Here is a 15027-nt window from a genome sequence, read left to right on the forward strand (position 1 = left end):
CTTCGAGGTTAGCTAAAGCCGTGCTTCCGTGGCAAGACCCACCAATTCCGAGGCAAATGGAAAAGGACGCACGTGGGCTGGTTCCACTGGCTTTTGCTGTTACGCTGTTACAGGAGTTCTAACATTTTTTCTGGTGCGTCTGAAGGGGCTGTTCCTCAGACCCTCTTTTATCCTGACTCACAGGGTCTCAGATGTCAATCAGGTTGGGACGATGCAATGCCTCCACCAACCCCCCCTCGGTTCAATGCCTGGGGGCTTCGATGCATTGTACAGTATTCAATACACAATCCCGTCTCCAAGAGACAACAGCCGTTATCCATGGTTCCGCCTTTCGGAGGCCAGGACACATTCCAAGCTCTTTGTGAATTCTGCATGTCTTTCTCTCATTTCCTGGGTCTCCTGACTCGAATCAATAGCGATCCTGCCATTCTCAAAAAGGAGGGGGCCACGGGCGTAACAACGCTAAATTATATTATCCATTTATCTGTTAGCTTTCTTGAACTAAGCAACTTCAGAGTCAGCTTGTCTGTTTGAAACAACCCAAAATAAACAACCTATTGCTTATACTTTACTCATAGCAGTAATTACTTCTCACAGAAAGCATATCTGTGCCATAAACAGCGCTTGTTTGCAAAGCTGTGTTTTTAACTTCAAACTGATTACCGCTTTTTACCTTTTAAGAATTGAAGGCTGACTTCCATTTACAATCAGAAACTAAACAAACTTATTTGAAAGTTTACTTACATGTGTTTATGATCTTACAAGTGGCAGATGCTATGTTCAGAAAGGCAAGATTAGCAAACAACCAAGAGGCCTACTAGCCAGGAGTGGATATCCATCACAACACATCAGGCCCATCAGAGCAACAAGTTAGGGATAATTAATGCTATGGTCCCACAGAAAACTGGATTTAATACAAAAATCACTTTCAGCAGCTATCACTGCCCCTACAGATTGATGGCGTTTCACCAGGGTTTCAAAATTAAAAAGTGCCCAGTTCACAGTTCTTGAGTTGTAAAAATGAAGAGTAAATGCTTTTTACTTAGGGAAGAAGAAGCTATCAAATAGCAGCAATTAGCAGTGCTGGAAGTTTTACATTCCACCTGTATTTTCTGTAAAATAAGAGATGACATTGCTACTGTTAATGCAACTCATATACCTAGTTCAAATATGTTTCTTTCAAATTTTCAAAGCAATTTAGGATAAAAAATGTGCAAGAAATCAACAGCAGTCTTCATGATTTTTTTAAATTATTGATCCTCTATTCCTGAAAACGGAACTTAATCTTTAGTTGTTTAGCTCATCACAAGCACCATTCAACAATCAGTGTTGAAACAAACTGGATGACTGAGATCAAAATTAGTACCCATTCACACCACAAGCCAAATCTCAGCTCGTGTAAGAATTCACCTGATAGGGAACAGAGTTGTTACGAATTCAACTCCATTGAATCTGGGTTGGTCCGTTCAACTCTGCAAATAATCTTCTCTTAAGTACCTATTCACTTACCTTTTGAAAGCCCTGATTTAACTGTTCCTTCCTCATTTTATGCACTGAGTTCCTGATCATAACTACTTTCAGAGTAAAAAAAGGTTTAAGATCTTTTCACTGAGACATTCATAAGTGATTCAAGGACACAGACAGAATGATAATGATGCTCTTTATTTCCCATATCTAAACCAGTCATTGCTTCATACAACTCCACCATTATCTCCACTTCAAATTGTTAATAAACAATGCATTATTTCATACTGTTTGAAATAATAAAATCTCCAATTTTCTTTTTCCTTTCTTTTCTGGGGTAAAGTTGTAGGTGTACTGGGTCTGTTTGGACCAATAAAGAGCAAACTTGAGACTTAAATGGAAACACTCGGAAAGTCTCACACCAACAGTTGAAAGTGACCTAAAACATTAACATTTGACCTAAAAAAATCAAAGTCTACATGGACTTTAGTAAGACTTTTGACAAGGTCTCACATAGGAGGCTGATCAAGAAGGTTCAGCCACTTGGCATTCAGGATGAGGTAGTAAATTGGGTTCAACATTGGCTTCACAGGAGAAGCTAGAGAGTGGTAGTAGACGATTGGAGGCCTATATCTAGTGGTGTGTCATAGGTGCTGAGTCCATTGTTGGCTGTCATTTATATCAATGATCTAGATGAAAATGTGGTAAACTGGGTTAGTAAATTTACAGATAACACCAAGACTGGGGGCATAGTGGACACCACGGAAGGCTATCAAAGCTTGGAGTGGGACTTGGACCAGGCTGGAAAAATAGGACGATAAATGGCAGGTGGAATTTAATGCAGACAAGTGTGAGGTGTTGCACTTTAGGAGGACAAGTAAGGGTAGGATTTACATGATGAATCATAGGACACTGAGGAGTGTGATAGAATAGATCCATAATTTCTTGAAAGTGGCATCACAAATACATTGGTTCATAAAGAAAGCTTTTGGCACATTCGCCTTCATAAACCAAAGTATGAGTACAGGAGTTGGGAAGTTATGTTGAAGTTCTATATGATGTTGATGAGGCTTAATTTGGAGTATTGTATGCAGTTCTGGTCACCCACCCATCATAAGATTGAAAGAGTACAGAGGAATTTTACAAGGATGTTGCTGGGACTTGAGGACCTGAGTTAAAGGAAAAGGTTGAACAGATTAGGACCTTATCCCCTGAAGTATACGAGAATGAGAGGATATTTGATACAGTTATACAAAATTATGAGGTGTATAGATAGGGCAAATGCAAGCCGGCTTTTTCCATTGAGGTTGGGTGAGACTAAAACTAGAGGCCATGGGTTAAAGGTGAAAGGTGAGATGTTTAAGGGGAACCTTCTTCACTCAGAGGGTGGTGAGAGCGTGGAACGAGCTGCCAGCAGAAGTGGTGGATGCAGGTTCAATTTCAGCATTTAGGAGATGTTTGGAAAGGTGTATGGATGGGAGAGGTATGGAGGGCTATGGTCTTGGTGTAAGTCGATGTGACTACACAGAGTAATAGTTTGGCTCAGACTATGCTATGACATTGTTCCTATTTCTGCAGATGCTAGCAGACTTGATGCTTGTGGCATTTTAAATTTCAGATTCCTAGTATCTGAAGTTTTCTGATTTTCTGGAAGTTTCTTGCCCGTGGATCTCAATTCCATATACAGAACTATTAAGCATTTTGGTGTAAACACACAGATTAGAAATTTAGTGAATACTGTAATCATGTTTTTTTTTCAAAAAAAGATCCAAATTTAGCAGACAGGCCCCGCAGATTCTGAAAGTGTTTTCTGGATCATTTCACTGGGTTCAAATAAGTTCTTTCAGTTATGCATAAGTAGATAAACAGGGAGAAGGAGTGCCTGATTATGGTGATAATCAGCTTTCCCACTGATTGACCTTTCCACCACACACAGTGGTGCATTGTTGTAATTGATTTGATTTCCATGCACTGATAAAGAGAATACGTTGTGTTATCATCTGTTGTATCTCAACATTTTAAAAGGCAGGAGAAGAAATCCCACTCTCACCAACCGGCCTGGAATTGCACAGCTCTGAAATCCTCCACCTGCCCTTTGATGGCATTGCTTTTGTGCCAGGCTGCAGCTGTGTATACTCCATGTCTCTCAGCCAGGGCAAACTACTGCAGATGCTGGAATGCTGAAGAATCAATAAAAAAAATTGCCCAAAAATTAAGCAGAGATGCTGCCCAAAGTCATGAGGACAGGAGACTCAATAGAACAATACTTGCCCCTAGGAGCCCAGTTGATTCCTCTGGCTGGAAAGATCTATCACCATCCTGTCAATCAATACCTTTGGGTGAAGATCCTGACACTCTCCACAGGGATTACAATAGCTCATCAAGGCAGCTTCCCTACTGGTCTTGATAGTCACCTCAAATTCCACAAAACTGGTTTGAAAATGAGCCACCATTCTATCTGAAAGGTCTGCCTTAGGAGGCGTACAGAGGCTTTTAACTGGTTGCGTGGTATTGAAACACCAATGGCCAGGAATGGAAAGGTCTACGGGGGGGGGGGGGGGGTATATAGTCCAGCCCATCACATGTAAAGCCCTCCCCACCATTGACCACAGTTACATGTAGCACCGCCATAAGAAAGAAGCATCTGTCATTAAGTACCTTGCCACCTTGCAGATCATGGCCTCTTCCCGCTACTACCACCGGGCAGGAAGTACAGCAGTCCCACACCATCAGTTGCAGGAACAGTTATTACCCCATGACTATCAGGCTCTTGAACTGGCGTGGATAACTTCAAGCACCACCGCTCTGAACTGATTCCACAACCTGTAGGCTCACTTCCAAGGACTTTGAAACTCATGTTCTCAGTAATATTGTCTACGATGCACCTCGTTAAAACTACACTGAAGACTCGTAGAAGACATCCCGAGCTGAGCTTGAAAAAGCAGCCGCTTTTCAGCAGGAGTCTCTGATTGGTCAGCAACACGGGCACAGTAGAAGTGTTCCTGCGCAGGTCCAGTGCGGAGGCGAGGTAAGTAGGTAAGTTTATTTCTTATTTCACTCTTGAAGGAATAGTGGGTATGTCTGCAGGGCCAGTGTTCTGTTCTGGGTATCAGATGCAGGATTTCCGGGAGACTTCCAGCCTCCCCAATGACCACATCTGCACCAGGCAGCTCCTTTGAGACAGTATTAAGGAACTGGAGCTGCAGCTCGATGACCTTCAGCTTGTTAGGGAAAGTGAGGAGATGATAGACAGGGGTTACAGGGAGGTAGTCACCCCGGGGCCACAGGAGACAGATAAATGGGTGACTGTCAAGAGAGGGAAGGGAGAACGTCAGATAGAGGAGAACACCCCTGTGGCCGCCCCCTCAACAATAAGAACTCAATTTTGAATACTGTTGGGGGGGGGGGGGGGAGACACACCTGGGGAAGGCAACAGCAGCCGTACCTCTGGCAGTGAGTCTGGCCCTGGGACTCAGAGGGTAGGGAACTGAAGAGGATGGCAGCAGTAATAGGGGGACTCTATAGTTAGGGGGACAGATAGGCGATTCTGTTGATGTGAAAAAGAAACACAGATGATAGTTTGCCTCCCAGGTGCCAGGGCCCGCGATGTTTCTGAATGCGTCCACAATATCCTGAAAAGGGAGGGTGAGCAGCCAGAAGTCGAGGTACATATTGGTACCAACAATATAGACAGAAAAAGGGAGGAGGTCCTGAAAACAAAGTAGAGGGAGTTAGGAAGAAAGCTGAGGAGCAGGAGATCAAGGGTAGTAACCTCGGGATTGCAGCCCATGCCACGTGATAGTGAGGCTAGGAATTGAATGAGTTGGCAGATAAATGCGTGACTGAAGAATTGGAGCAGGGGGCAGGGATTCAGATTTCTAGATCACTGGGACCTCTTCTGGGGCAGGTGTGATCTGTACAAAAACAACAGATCTGTTGGGAGTGGCTTCAACTAATATGGCGGGGGCATGGGAACCAGGATGATAGAGCTGAGGATGAGTCAGCAGGTCTACAAGTAGATGTTGGTTGTAATATGAATGTAAGGAAGGACAACACAGTGATTGGGTACAAATGCAGACGATGCAAAAAGAGGCAAAATTGAAAAGGGCAAAGACTGCAGGACTGAAGGTGCAGTATTTGAATGCACGTAGTATTTGGAATAAGGTGGATGAACTTACGACGCAATTAGAGGTTGGTTGGTATGATGTTTTCAGCATCACTGAGTCGTTGCTGAAAAAAGGTCATGAGTGCAGACTATTATCTAAATGTGGAGAAAATTCAAAGATCGGAGGTTCAAAGGGACATTGGAGTCCTCGAGCAAGACTCCAGAAGGTTAATTTACAGGTTGAGTCTGTGGTAAACAAGGCAAATGCAATGTTGGCATTCACTTGAAGGGGAATAGAATATAAAAACAAGGAGATAATGTTGAGGCTTTATAAGGTACTAGTCAGGCCGCACTTAAGAGTATTGTCAACAGTTTTAGGCCCCATATCTCAGAAAGGATGTGTTGTCATTGGAGAGAGCCCAAAGAAAGTTTACTAGGATGATTCCAGGATTGAAGGGGTTAGCATACGTGGAGCGTTTAGCAGCTTTGGGCCTGTACTCACTGGAATTTAGAAGAATCCACAGGGATCTCATTGAAACCTATCATATGTTGAAAGGACCAGATAAAGGTGGGTGTGGAGAGGATATTTCCTTTGGTGGGGGTATCCAGAACTAAAAGGCACATTCTCAAAATTGAGGGGTGACCCTTTAGAAGAGAGATAAGGAGGAATTTCTTCAGCCAGAGAGTAGTGAATCTGTGGAATGTTCTGCCACAGGCAACTATGGAGGCCAAAGCCGTGGGTATATCTAAAGCAAAAATTGATAGTTTCTTGATCGGTCAGGCTATCAAAGTATACGGCAAGAAGGCAGGTGTATTGGGTTGAGTGGGATCCAAGGTCAGCCAAGATGGTAGAGCAGACTGCTTGGGCTGAATGGCCTAATGGCCTAATTCTGCTCCTATGTCGTACGGTCTTGATTTTGGAAGCCGTCGTCATCGTGGCTATCCCTCGAGGTCAAGGATGATGGTCTTTGTTCTGTTTCGACAGAGCGAAGACGCCTGTGCATGTATTTGTTTAACGTGTACTTGATGTTGCACTCCAAGAAGCACACGGTACTTCACAAATCAACCAACTGATTCCAGTGGAATGGAAACCACGACAATCAGAGCTGATGGATTTAGTTGAAGCCTTCATCCGCCTTCATAGCCGTTGAGTTCGAAGTAACTTCATCCGCCTGTTCCACCATTGAGGTCTTGGTTGGATTGTTCTTTGTCCGGGACCTCACCCTCAACCTTACCGCCATGGGTGACCCTACCAGGAGTACAGCTCCAGACGGCATCGCTCTCGGGATCTCAGGACCACACAAGCTTCTCCACCACGACAAGGTGACAATCCACGGAGAAGATTTTGGAAGCATTGATGTGGAGAATGGCACCCAATTCAGGGCCAGAGACAGAACAGAGTAAAATCTTTACTGGAACCAAGGTGGGAAAACTGGAACCAAAATAGCTTTGAGTGGGCATGAAGGGAGCAGAAAGCTGACGTTCAGCCATTGCAAGGCAGGGGGAAGTTTGTCAATCAGGAACCATGCTGTTCTTATGGCAGGTTTAATGACAATGTTAAAAATATTGATATTGGTTCTTTGTGAGCAAAGTGTCGCAAATCTCCATGACGTAGGTTAGAGTGAGTGATTTATCTTCAAGTGACTGTTAAGTGACACAAACCTATTACTCATTTACTGATACATTATTGATTTTTCTGACAGTTGATTCTTCAGAGTTCTGCATTAGACTGAAATAATCACATGTACTCTGAATGAGAAGCACTAAATGTGTGCTCTGGAGAATTTGTTGAAAGTATAGCATGTAACAAAAATGAAGAGCCATGTTTAGAAACAAAGATGAACCAGTTATATGAGACAAATAAGGATGTTAAATGAAGTGAGTTTTATCATGTGGAATATAGCAGCCTAATAAAACTGTGGTAATACAGTCAAATGTGTTGGCTGCATTAACAGCCAGCACATTCAAAGCTGCACAGGATGTATTAGGAGCAGCCCACAAGTATTGCCACACAGTCCAAGCCCACAATGTTCCAGCAATGTTCCAGCCACAAGCAGCAACAACCAAACAAGCACTTTTCCTATCCCTCGCACCCTCCCACCCACTCACACACCCCAAAAGGCCTCCAAAGCCAGCACAGGCCGCCTCTTGGTTCCAAGTCCTTGTCCCCAGAGTCTCAACTTCACGGATGTTGGGCCTCCAACTTTGGAATCACTGATTTACCCTCCAGGCCTTGATTTTCAGACTTGCGTGAGTCTTCAACCCTCAGTGACCTGGGCCCTAGTGACTCTTTTAGACCTCTACCTTTGGTCTTCATCCTTCAGGTTTCAACTTTGGCTTTGCCCAATATGAAACTTCCACTAACTCTTCCCCAACCCCACTACTTGAATAAGTTTTTGTTAGATCTTGCCGCTTATGTCTATATATAACCACTCATTTCCATTCTTTATGTGTGGACAAGGGTTATGTTTTTAAAAAGAACTAGTTGGTGTTTAGCTTAAATTTACAGATATGTCGTACCTACCAATATATTTGTCATACCTAATCTACAGAAAAGTTCTCCGCATTATTCTTGTAAGGTTAAATGTTAGTACTGTTTTAAAGAAAATTCCAAGTTTAATAGTACCATCAAATTAAATAGAAACTTGAGTTTTTGGTGAGATATGTACTTCTTGTCAAACTGGTTAATACAGAAGCTAGCAGCTTACAATTGACTTAGAGCAGTTTGGAAGCATGACCATTTACTTGCCTTTTAATAGTTTGTCTAAGTACGATTGACAGTTTCAGTATCTAGTAGTTTGGAAAATCTCAGCTGATACACACAAATAACCAAACTAATCTTTTACTTAGTAGCATGCATTTGCAATTGTAAATAATCTATTTAGATCTACAACCCCCTGCGGTCTCATCAGTCTCCAGCCAAAGTACTATTGAGCTTTGGATCTGCATAGTGATCTACTTACCTTAGAACAACAGTAAACTCATATCTCAGAACAGACCATTATATTATTAAAGTTCTGGAGGGTTCAACAGCAGAAATTGTGATCTTTCCCCTAATGGAGAGTCTTGGACTAAAAATTTAGGATTTGAATTTACTGCGTTTTTTAAATGTTAGAAATGCTTTAATCTTGCCCCATCATTGAGATGTTCTCACAATCTGTGGATTCACTTTCAGGCACTCTTTATCTCGCATTCTTGATATTTATTGCTTTTTTTGTGTTTGCACTTTGGTGTCTTTTACACACTGGTTAAAAACCCAAGCTGGTGTAGCCTGTCATTGATTCTATTATGGTCATTGTTTTATTATGGATTTATTGAGTACGCCCACAAGAAAATTAATCTCAGGGTTGTATATGGGCCATATATGTACTCAGATAATCAATTTACTTTGAACTTTGAAACACAATGTTATTTCATTATATTAGTTCTTATCAAAGTGAAAGACATTTGAACTTAAGAATGACACTTCTTCAGAAATAAAGCTCCTTTTAGTCACCATCTGTCAATGAGTCAGCTCAGTACCAACCTGACAACCACGTTTTCCACTTTGTTTTGAAGTGCAATTATTTGATTCACTTATCAATGGATGAGTCATGTTCATTAAGCTTTGGATGGACATTGACCAGACAAGAAAAGGAGACACTATTTACTGCATGGAGTGGACACACCCAAGTTCAAAAATTGGAAAGTAAGGATACATTTCTTTTAAACACATCCACTTCAATATAATTTCATTAAGGCCCTTTTCTGTTCAAAGGGCATGGCAAGATTCAAGCCATTTATTTATCCATTTACCTGAATGATATAAGAGTTCTCATATATAAACCAAATATAACATCTCATTTGGAAGTCAACATCTCCACGTAGAGAACAGGTGTTGAATTGAATTGACTTGATTTCTTACATCCTTCACATACACAAGAAGGAAAAATATTTACGTTACGTCTCCATCTGAATGTGCAAATTATAGTAATTTGTAATAATTAATATGTACAGTAAGATATACAACAGAACAGTCAATATAGCTTAGAAATACAATTGTGTCAGTGTGAATCAATCAGTCTGATGGCCTGGTGGAAGAAACTGTCCAGGAGCCTGTGTGTCAATGTGCACTACCTTACTTATGCAATAAATTGAGGTTATCATTGCTATTATTTCAGATACATTGAAACCATTTATTGTGAACAAGGCATAATAAATCACCAGTATTAAATATGCTCAAAACCCCTCTGACCTTTAGCAGAGACAGCAGCTTCTAAATAGATACAGAGCTATTATTAATCAGCCACCACTGTTGTGACAATGTAGGTTATTACCAAGCATTAGTGTCTGCGCTGACAGCCATATAGATTTGCCTTTTGCAATAATCTATCCACTAATGCACTTTAATCCCTAAACTAAAGTGCCAAACAATTTGGTGCTGCAGTGACCCTTACTGAAGTTTTTTGGAGCAGGGATTTGATATTCATAATATTTTCTAATGACATTCACCTTCGGGCCGATCCAAATGATACCTGGTGGCCAAACCCAGCCCCATGTTCCTGTATACATAATGAAATATCCCTGATAGACTGGAGCTGCCGAGAGTTCAAGCAGATAGGAAATGCTTCCTAACTGTCGTTAGCTGGCTTTATACTATAGACGTTGGTATTTTATTCAGTCACAACCAACCATTTTTCAACTTAATAACCTTGTGTAGTTTTCCATTGTCATTGAGTTGGGACCACTGTGTTATTTATTTATAGTTTGAGAGCAGTTCAGCAAAGCCAGCATTCAGTTGTCCACTCATACTTGTCTTTTAAGATGACAATGGTCAAACGGTCCTGCCTACCACAGCTAATGATCTAGTGCGTCGCTGTTGCATGGCAAAGTGAAAACTCCTGGAATATATCCTTACTTCTTCCTTTGTCAACTCTCAAGCAAAGGTGGTACAACTTTCCTCAATGACTGAGTTATCCCAAGGTTTGGTTGTCCCACAGCAGGAAGGGTTGCTTGTTGATCTTCGATGTGCTCATATGTCATCAAGTTCAAGTTTATTGTCATTGAACCAAAGACATGTATACTGCCAATCAAATCATTTTTCCTCTGGACCAAGGTGCACAACACAGTAAATATAACTCACACACATAACACTTAAAGTAACATTACCTCTAGAAAATAAACAAATAACAGTCATTTGTGACACAATTTTAAAAGTACTACGTGCTACTGGTGATTTATGCGTGATGAGACATTGGTGGTGGTAGGGAGATCAGTAGCCTTACAGCCTGGGGGAAGAAGCTGTTTTGCATCCTAACAGTTCTTGACCGCATGCTGAAGGACCTCCTGCCTGTGGTGAGGCGAGTATGTGCAGTGAGGAGCGGTCAGTCTCCACAATCATCTCATTGGTCATTGTCTTTGCTGATGAGGCCAACCACTGTTGAGTCATCAACAAAGTCGATGGTTTGGTTTGAACTAGGTCATGCAGTGCAGTCATGCTGCAGGCTTAACATGAAGCCCTGGGTTGGGCAGGGGGTGGGTAGTGGGGTGTGCCAGTGATGGAACTAGAGAGGTTTCTGTCAAAACAGACTGACAGTTAGAGAGAGGTCACGGTGGTTACATACTTCGAACTAGCTCCCTTCTGGAAATGTGCTATAGGGCTATTAAAACAAAACTTCATACCACTTTAAATGTCTTCCTCCAGACAGTTAATCTGATCAACCATTCCAGTTAGCCCCCCCTCCCCACCCTATCACTGTAAACACTTCAAACCGCTTTTTATAATGTTGTTCACATTATAAATACATGCTGCATTTGTGCACATTTTCTACCATATCTGCAGTTTAGCTTTTAACATTATTTTATAGAATTCTTTATATTCATTGAAAGTTCTTGTTTTCTTTTGCATGACATGCCCTGGCCAACACACCACAGCAAATTCTAACACATGTAAATGTACATTGAACAGTACAGCACAGGGCAGGCCATTCGGCCCAGAAAGTTGTGCCAAACAGGCTGAAAAATTAATCAACAACACCCAAACACTAATCCCTCCTACCTACACCATGTCCATATCCCTCCATCTTCCTCACATCCGTGTGCCTATCCAAACATCTCTTAAAGCCTCTATTTGTCTCTACCATCATACCAGGCAGCACATTTCAGGCATCCATGACTCTGAGTAAAACAATTACCCCTCATGCCCCCCTTGAATCTATCGCCTGTCACCTTCAATGTATGCCATCTGGTATTAGACATCTCAAACCTGGGAAACAGATACTCCCTCTCCACTATACCTATGCCTCTCATAGTCTTGTAAACATCTATCAGATCTCCCCTCAGCCTCCGGCACGCCACAGAAAACAACCCAAGTTTATCCAGCCTCTCCTGATAGCACTTACCTTCTAAACCAGGAAGATCCTGGTAATCCTTTTCTGCACTCTCTCCAAAGCCTCATCCTTCCTATAGTGGGGCAACCAGGACTGTATTCAATACTCCATCTGTGACCTAACCAGAGTTTTATATAGTTGCAACATAACCTCTTAAGTTTTGAACTTAATGCCTCGACTAATAAAAGCAAGCATTCCATAAATATTCTTAAACTATGAACTTGGATTCCAAGATCTCTTGGCTTGGCAACACTGTTAAGGATCTTGCCCTAACAGTGTGCCGTCTCCTTGCATTTGCTCTACCATGGTGCAACACCTCACAGTTATCTGGGTTAAACTCCATCTGCCATTTCTCTGCCCATATTGGCAACTGATCTATATCATGCTTTTCCCCCCATTCATTTATGAGATGTGGGCATCACCAGCTAAGCCAGTATTGATTGCCCATCCATAGTTGCCCTCGAGAAGGTGGTGATGAGCTCCCTTCTTGAACCGCCACAGTCCCTGAGGTGCCACTCTTCTACACTATCCACAACTCTGCCAATCTTAGTTTCAACCACAAACTTACTAACTCGCGAGTTTACATTTTCATCCAGGTCATTTACATACATGACAAACAGCGGAGGTCCCAGCACAGATCCTTGCAGAACTCCACTAATTACAGACCTCCAGCTCAATTAAGTCTCTTCAATCAGACCTCACCTGTGATTAGAGAGGACACCAAGATACTGGTCAAGGGTCCAGCAATCTCGACTCCTGCTTTCTTCAATAACCTGGGGTAAATCCTATACGGCCCTGGGGACATATTTACCTTAATACTCATTAGGAGGCCCAACACTTCCTCCTCCTTGACCTCTAAACACCCTAAGTATTTACACACTGATCTCCTGGTCCTCCAAATCCTTTTCCTTGGTAAGTACTGAATCAAAGTACTCACTAAGTACTTCACTCACATTCTCCACATCCAAGCATTTATTACCACCTTCATCCTTGAGTGGGCCCACCCTCTTCCTAGTTATCCTCATGCTGTATATATAGAATGCCTTGGGATTCACCTTAATCCTACTTGCCAAGGACATCTCATAGCCCCACCTGGCATATGGTATATGGTGAGTAAAGTTATTCCTTGATCCTTTAATCCATTTCCTTTTCTTGCTTTCCTTTTTGAGGGTGTTCTTTGAAAACTCTTTGCCCAAGCTTTTAGTCACCTGTTGTTGCATCACGATGGATAGCTCTCCTGCGAAACACTGGCTTGTTTTTTTTTAAAACCAGAATTGTTATGCAACTGAAGGCCATTATTAGCCATGCAAAGGAGGCATATATTCTCCAATGGTCAGAGGTTAGAGTGCATATCCAGGGATTTTAATGAAGCAAAATGGGTCTGGTGTTTGTGTATGTAGAATATTTACTAAATTAATGTACAGCAATCCATTATACAATAATGTAGAGGGGCTCTCCCTTGCTATGTGCCATATATATTTTTTCACCTCACATGTCAATGAAGCAAATTTATCAGAACACAAATTAATTTGAATTCTTCCAGATACACATTTCAGACACATCACCTATTTAAAAATCTACTTAACGATGGGTGCCAATAATATTCAGCTCATTGGTTAGAAATTCAGCAAAAAGATTTTGATTTTAAATAAATTTATAGACTTTTGAGGATTAAAAAGTTTTAGATGACTCTTTTAATCCCAATGGCCCAGCAAAGCCAAGTAATTCAAATCACTCAAGTTACTTAAAATCCTTTTTAAGTTTATCAACAACCTGCAATTAGTTTGGACTGAGGAGGCATAAAGGGCACTGGGTATAAAATTGGACCATGATAATATCAATAAGACTCAATAATTTTAACTGGGTGGCTTGAAAAAGGAACAGAGGAAAATCTCAAAGATATAGTTAAAATAAAATTATTTAGTTTACTCATAAAAGACCACGAGTGAGGCTGGTAAGGCTACATTGATGGTTGTCTGTAAGCACAGGCTAGATCATTTTCTATCACTCTGTATCCAAAACACAGAGCATATTGGCCAACAGAATTTAATCAAAAAGGATCTAGCACTTTTCCAGTATACATGACAAATAAATTATTCTTGGGCTTCCAACTGGGTACAGGTATCAATCATAATTGACGTTTCGACAAAATTATAAAATTTGATCACCTCCGTCATTAAAATGATAGTCTTTCCTTCCAGCAGGGAATTAGTTATTTCAGCTTCCTGTCACAAAGCTGTTAGCTGCTGAATCCAGACCTGTGTGATTAAACTTGTTGTGTCACAGAAATGCAGAGTCATAGTCCCTTTGTGAGTAATCACCTTCAGACATAGTCGGGTAAAGTCAGGAATCAGAAGGCCAAAGCTACTTCAAATTGCTCCCTCTTGGAATCCCTATTCATTCTTTGAACAGGATACATAAAAGTATTTGGAAAATCAGAGAATAGTAAACTAAGAGAATTTATTTTTTAATTTTACAATCTAGTTTTAAATATTTAACTATAGCAGTGCATTGATGTTTCTGTAAGGACAACCCCTCATTAGAATCTGTCAGTATGTACATAGTGCCCTCATCGATCATAAAAAATCTAATGCGTAGGCACTGAAATGTTCTCATTGGAAATGTTGGCATTGGAAAAACACAAGTCATGAGAGAAATGCAGTGTCCATCTCTAGGTTTAGTTGTGGTTGAAAAACACTGCTTCCAGATATCAACAAAATAATAGGATTCAAGTGTTTTGTGTATCAACAGATTTCAACAGTGACTAAAATGGAAGGAGTGACTGAAAGCTTGAGCTCAGTGTTTTCCAATACCACTACAGCGTTCTGTACATTAGCTGAAATGAAGCTAATGCAGCTAAATTTCAGGTAGCATTCAGAACCCTGAATTAGCCTTCTAAATATGCACCAGGCAAGGCTGGAGTTAATTTACATCCTTAACTAACCGTGAGGAGGTGATGGAGATCCTCCTGCTTGAATTATTGCCGTTTTACCATTGCCAATACTCCCACAATGCTTACAGTTTGGGAGTTCCAGAAATTAGAAGCGGTGACAAAAGTAAAGAGGGGCACATTTCCAAGTCAGGCTGGCG

This window comes from Hemitrygon akajei, chromosome 22, assembly GCF_048418815.1.
Source record: "Hemitrygon akajei chromosome 22, sHemAka1.3, whole genome shotgun sequence".
In the NCBI taxonomy this organism is placed as follows: Eukaryota; Metazoa; Chordata; class Chondrichthyes; order Myliobatiformes; family Dasyatidae; genus Hemitrygon; species Hemitrygon akajei.